The sequence below is a fragment of the Callorhinus ursinus genome, unplaced genomic scaffold, assembly GCF_003265705.2.
Source record: "Callorhinus ursinus isolate GAN/ISIS: 27379988/994484 unplaced genomic scaffold, GSC_fseal_2.0 scaffold6, whole genome shotgun sequence".
NCBI classification, from domain to species: Eukaryota; Metazoa; Chordata; class Mammalia; order Carnivora; family Otariidae; genus Callorhinus; species Callorhinus ursinus.
In genome coordinates, this window is record NW_027397068.1 from 24,848,376 (window position 1) to 24,855,375 (window position 7,000).

Genomic DNA, 7,000 nt, shown 5'->3' on the forward strand with positions numbered 1-7,000 from the left:
AAAATACCTGCTAAGTTTGTTACTATATACATCCTTCTCAAAGTGAGTCATCACTGTTATAAAATGAATTGGTCTTATATAAATGTCAATTCTGGGTTATATTTGTCAAGAAACTCAACCTGTTTCTAATACCTTGTTTGAAATCACAGGATGGATGAGCTTCTGTCATACAGTATGACATGGTATTAATTTATCGAGCCTTTTTTTGCCCAACAGTGGAGGTGCCTTAGGAAGTTGATTACCAGCACTTTGTGCTAACTGACAAGCAACTTCTTAGCTCCATGAATGCTATCCCAAATAGTTAATCATGAAGCTAATACAGATAAGGTGGAAGTATGTATGCATCATCAGGACAAGCAAATTATAAAAAAAAAAAAAGATCATTATGAGTTCTGTAGCTAATGTTTAAGGTTGTTCTTTAATGCTATTACCAATTGCCTTTTCAATTTTTTCCTCAAGATTTTTTAACTGTTAAGGTATCTTTTAATAGCTCAATTCATTTCCTATTAGTCTTGGAATTTAACAAGGCTTCATGGCAAAGCAGGTCTGGAAGAAATCTTATTAACTTTCCCTCAGGATAATAAGTCCCATATGGAATAAAGAAAGAAATCCAACTCCCAAAAGACAGCAGTCATTAGAGTCAATGGAGAGTTAATGTGATTTTTAATAGGAGAACCATTACAATTCTCAGGACCCATAAAGTTGGTACCACACTGGGCATTTATTTAAATATAATCAGTGATTCCATTATTATCCTCCTCTAAAGAAAAATTAACATCCTCTTCCATACCATCTCAGCTTTTTCTCAGGGAATTATATAAGTCCTGTCATCTCTTTTCTTATAAATAAACAAGACACTCATGCTTGTCTTTCCTGAAAATTTTTCACTAATTACAAAAACCTTTATTCCATTGCTCATTAGAAAATTAATTTGAATTGGGAATCAAAATAAGTGGCTCTAGTGTAAAAATCAATAACATAAAATTGACATTTTATATAATTTTATATCAGGTATATATGTATCAGGTATATCTGGTAACACATAAAAATGTTTTCTACCATATGTATTGCTGAATATCCATACTTCATCTATAGCTTCCTCTGGAAAGCATCAAAAGCTAAGATGAAGAAAAAATGACAACACAATTCAAATAACTAATTCAGAAAACTAAGAATAATTCTCATCACTGAAATTGCATGAGAAAATAAAAATCATCATTTGGAAGGGCCTCTGGAAGGTAAAAGTATAATCAAAGAAAAATTATATTGGGGATAATAGGACAAACGTTAGTTTTGGATTCAGAAGACCTGGGCTTGAAGACCCTAATCAGGATAGTGATTTTCACCAAATCATTTCACTTCTAAAAGTTTTTATTTCTTTGTCTGTAAAATGAATTGTTAGACATGATCAAGTACAGCAAAAAGATATCATCTGAAACCCCATAAATAATAACCTAGCAGAAGCAGCCTGGACGACCAGATTGAATCCAGGCTCAGTAGGAAGAGTATTGTGTTCAATTAGTAATGTCTGCCATGGAAGGAGAAGGTGGGGGCATATGAGCATGAATTTACTATCACCAGATTAAAGGATTCTTAAAACTTTCTTTCAAATTCTAACATTCTTTGATTCTATTAAACTATAACCTAGAAGAATTTTTTCTTCTTTTTTAAGATTTTATTTATTTATTTGTCAGAGAGAGAGATAATGAGAGAGAGAGGCAGGCAGACGGAGATGCAGGTTCCCTGCTGAGTAGGGAACCCAATGTGGGACTCGATCCCAGGACCCCTGGGATCATGACCTGAACCGAAGGCAGACACTTAACCGACTGGGCCACCCAAGCATCAGAAGAATTTTTTTTCTTGTCCAGTATTTTTACTTGCTACAAATAAATGTCCATCTCAACTCACAGCAGAAAGATCCAAGCCACTAACTTTGGACATACTGAATGATATGATGACCAATTTGACAAAAGAGAGATTCAAAATAAAAAAGTGTAAAAGGAAAGTTGGGCACAGTGGGTCTGAAGCTTCCCTATGAGTCTGAGAAGTTTCTGGATGGAAAAGAGCACTGTTACTCCAACTTGCCCTCCCTCACAGACTAACAGGCAAACAGCTAATTAACTTCGTAAAGCAAGAAAATTGTTTAAGTTGGTAAAGATTTCCCTGGAAATGATCCATTTTCCCCTAATCCAATGACATAGCAATATTCATTGCTTATAATGAAGTATAAAGACTGGATAATGCAGATTCAAGTATTGCCAAATTCAAGGTTTACCAATAAGCTGATTTGCAAGACAACAATATTTCATATCATGTGCTGTAATATTATATATCAATGTTTAATAAGCACTTCATAAGTTTTGGCAAACAAATGAGAAATGGATTACCATAGAGAGGTGATGAAATATTTATAATGCACAATAGCTACTATTACACTGTAGCTGTTCAAGAAATCTTAATAGTAAATTGAATAGAAATATAATATAGTAATGGATGTGGAAGTGTTCAATTGGCCATTTATAATGAAATATGAAAGTGTTTAAAGAGAGTAAATACATTTGTAATGGTTTTTGATTAGCTATAACTATATATGACTCAAACATCCCTTGTGAATAGTGTGCAGATATTATGATGGCTTATATTATTTAGAATAAAGTGGCAGCCTTGGAGAAATTTTTTAGGAATCCTTAGTAACTTTCAATAATTAAATCTGTATCATTAATTTGGAAAAAAATTATTCTTTCACTTACCATACTTTCTTAAGAATTTTAAATTGCATTTCTTTAATAAATGGTCCTTAATTGTGGTTAGTGGTACTGTTTTTCATTTTTTATAAATCATAAATATGACCTCTGTTTTTGTTCATATAAGACTTTCTACTTATAGCAAATGGGCCAAAAACAACAAAGAATTATATCATACACACAGACTCACACACATTCTACCAGGAAAGAAAATATTCTCTAAAATTAAGACAATTGTATAGAATCATCAAAAATTCTAGTCTCTCTATATTGTTTAGTACAGTTACCAAATCTGTGATTCACAGGCCCTTCATTCCTTCAACAAACACTTAACACCTCTGCCTAACACCCTGCAGTAGCCTTCCGGTTACCATAGGAAACTGACAACAGTCCCTACTGGGGCTACAGAGTGTGACAAAGCTCCTGTCCACCCCTGCAATCTCATAATTCCATTCTGGCTCTCTAAGCTTCAGCTGTACCTGTCTTCTTTTGAGACCTCAAAATAAGTCCATCCAGTTCTTGTCTCAGGTGCTTCACATATATTCCCTCTGCCTGAAACACCTCTCCTGCCCCCCAAGCCCCATTCTTGCTTCAGAGCTCAGCTCCTTCATCACTCCCCACAAGTTAGGTCAGGTTCCTACAAGGATCTCACAGCATTCTCTACTTCTTTAATTAGTCCCTTGTCACAATCGTCACTAAATAATTAATGGTGTCTATAAGTTGTCTCACATTTAACTCTCCTACTAGAATGTGAACTCCATGAGGGAAGGGACTGTGAATCTTTTATGTCTTAATTGTCTCCAGCCTTGGGACAGTGTCTTGCACATAATAATGTTCAATAAATATTAATTCATTGTGAATTAATGGATATATAAATAAAAAGCCCACTCACAGACATTGTGTCAGTTACCAAGAAGAGAGGAACAAGGTAGAACCCAAAATTAGTTCATTAAATCTGAGTTTGGTTTTATAGAAGCCAACTGTTATAATCAGAATATTATTCACAAGTTCCAACATTTGGGTGTCTTTAGGCTTTATAAAATGTTTCTGCTAACAGATTGCAACTCAGAACCTATAATATTTTCACCCAACTCACTCATTTGCTAATTGAGATAGATCCTCATTCAGGATCTGGCCTATTTTCCCTGTCCTTGATTCTATTAATAACTAAAATTGCACTCTCTAAAGGTAAGTCCTAATTGTGCAAAAGAAATATTCTTGTATACTATACCTCTCCTTTATGCTGGGTGAGGTAACAAACAAGAAGACAGCATAACAAGAGTAATAGGATTGTACCAGTCAGAGATATCCAGAGAAACAGAACCAAAAGATCTGTGTATCTATCTATATCTGTCTATCGAAAAAGAAGAGGAGAGAGATTTAAAGGAATTGGTTCATTTATTTTAAGAGGTCACTTGGCCTCTCAGTTGTGGGGGCTGGCAAGTTCAAAATTCAAAGGGCAGATCAGCAAGCAGGAAAATCAAACAGGATTTCTATATTATGATCTTGAGATAAAATTCCCTCTCCTCCAAAAAAACCTCATTTTTTATTCTTAAAGTTTTTGACTGATTGAACGCATCCCACTCATATTATGGGAGGTACTCTCTTTCACTTAAAATCAACTGATTATAAGGGTAAACCACATCTACAAAATACCTTCACAATAACATATAGACTAGTGTTTGACCAATTGGGTAGCAAAGCCTATCCAAGTTGACACATCAAATTAACCATCACAAGGACTCTAATAGATTTGTATTCTTTTTTTAAAAAAAAGATTTTATTTATTTGACAGAGAGAGACACAGTGAGAGAGGGAACACAAGCAGGGGGAGTGGGAGAGGGAGAAGCAGGCTTCCTGCCGAGCGGGGAGTCCAATGCGGGGCTCGATCCCAAGACCCTGGGACCATGACCTGAGCCAAAGGCAGACGCTTAATGACTGAGCCACCCAGGCACCCCTAGATTTGTGTTCTTAACGACAAACATTCATTCCTTCCTATCCCCAGTGAGAGGAATATAAATTTGCTGCTCTATGAATTGACATTACTTGCTTTGGCAAATGGAATACAAGCTCATCCTGAGACAAATTTTCCAGTGTGATTTTATGGTTTGAATAACTCATTTTGACTGTTCCCTAGTGTCATGAGAATGGGTTTGCTCCACAAAAGGACTTTCTTTTATTTTAGATCCTAGAATTAAGACAGTTTGTAGAGCAGACCAAAATCTAACCACCAATCTGGATCAGAGCTGAAGGATAAGCAAAGTCACCATCATCAACCCACTACCACTGACATATAATATGAAGAAAAATAAACCCTTATTTATTTCATAAACTACTGAGATTTGAGGATTGTTACACAGAAAAATCACTAGCAAAAGCTAATTAATACAAATACTTTGGGGAAGCCTGACACATTTGATAGTACAGCTGATCCCTGAACAATGCACGGGTCAGGAGTAACTGACCCCTGCACAGTCAAAAATCCATGTATAACTTTTGACTCCCCAAAAAGTTAACTACTAATAGCATAGCCTACCGTTGACCAGAAGCCTTACTGACAACATAAACAGTCAATCAACACATATTTTGTATGTTATATGTAACAGATACTGTATTCTTAGAATAAAGTAAGCTGGAGAAAAGAAAATGTTAAGAAAATCATAAGAGAAAATACATTTACAGTATTATATTTATTGAAAAAAATCTGCATATAAGTGGACCCATGAAGTTCAAACCTGTGTTGTTCAAGGGCCAATTGTATAAGGCAGCGTATCTAATCCATTTATGCTACCAATGACAAACATACATTAGGTATATGAAGCTCATTCTTAACTAGACAGACCCACAGCATGGCCTCTATGGTGGATATTTTGTTTTACAAAACATAATGTAAGTAGAGCTATTTAAAATTTATTTAGGACTCACAGTGTTTCAGACAATCTGAGCTCAGCATGTACAAAGATGAATGCGACACACTTTCTCCATTTAGAAGTCAACAGACTACAAAGGAAAACTGTACATGTCAATGTATAGAATGACAAGAGCTTGGGCGCCTGGGTGGCTCAGTCGTTAAGCGTCTGCCTTCAGCTCAGGTCATGATCCTGGGGTCTGGGGATCGAGCCCCGCATCAGACTCCCTGCTCTGCCAGGAGCCTGCTTCTCCCTCTCCCACTCCCCCTGCTTGTGTTTCCTTTCTCTCTGTGTCTCTCTCTGTCCAATAAATAAATAAAGTCTTAAAAAAATTATAAAAAAAAATGACAAGAGCTTGACATTAAAGTATACCTCATGAGTTATGGTCTCGCCTCTCTGCTAAAGCCTTCTGACCAAAGCCTTCCTCCCATACCTTAAGACTTGACTTGTTACTGTTTTCTTCTATTGGCTCCTGAGAAAAATCCATTGCCTTAAAACCAACATCCATATAATCCATCCTTTCACTTAAACAGAAAAATGGTTTTGTTAAGAGAACACAACTGAATGACAGACACAATCATGACTCAGAATCCTATCTTACCTCCTCATCTGTAAGTCCTTTATGAAATTGAAATCTAAACAGCTCTTACCAGCATTCAGAGTTGTCTGCCACCTGTCCCAGGCCTCTACAGCCTTACCTCCTACCACACCCAACATGAGCATTCCACTCCAGTCAACTTCCTCACTGCTGCCCCAGTGTGCCCACTGTGCTGTTTCCACAGTAGCTTTTGTCTCTCAGCTTCACACTCAAACCTTTCTCCACTTGGCTTTGTGGTGCTAGCACTGGGCTCTGCAAATCATATCTCTTGTTTTTTGCCAGGTGGGCTCTGCCAATCAGGGGCATATGGGGAAAGGACTAAGAAAGGAAAGGGATCTTGCTCTTTCCTATTTGCTCCCTGCCTGGGTCAGCATAAGGAAGAGTCCTTTGCCCTGAAAGGGGCAGTTAGTTTGGTTCTAGTTGCAGTGGCAGTTTTAGTTTGCTTTTTTTTTTTTCCCAGACTTCCAGCACCAACTTTAGCATGCCCCTTCATAGATACCAGCATCAGTCCCTCTTCTGTGGCTTGAGTCCTACCTTCTTGGGATCATTCCTCTAAATGTCTAAATTCTAATAATCCCAACTTCTCTTTGTTCCACCAACCCTAGAGATGATTGTGGCTTCCTGCGGTCACTGCCTCTCATGACACCACTTCATCCCCTTTTGCCTTTTCAGTTCTCCAATTCCTGGTCAGTAATTCTTTACAGGAAATTCTCCCTGCTAAATAAGGGGTATGGATTCTGCTATCTGGA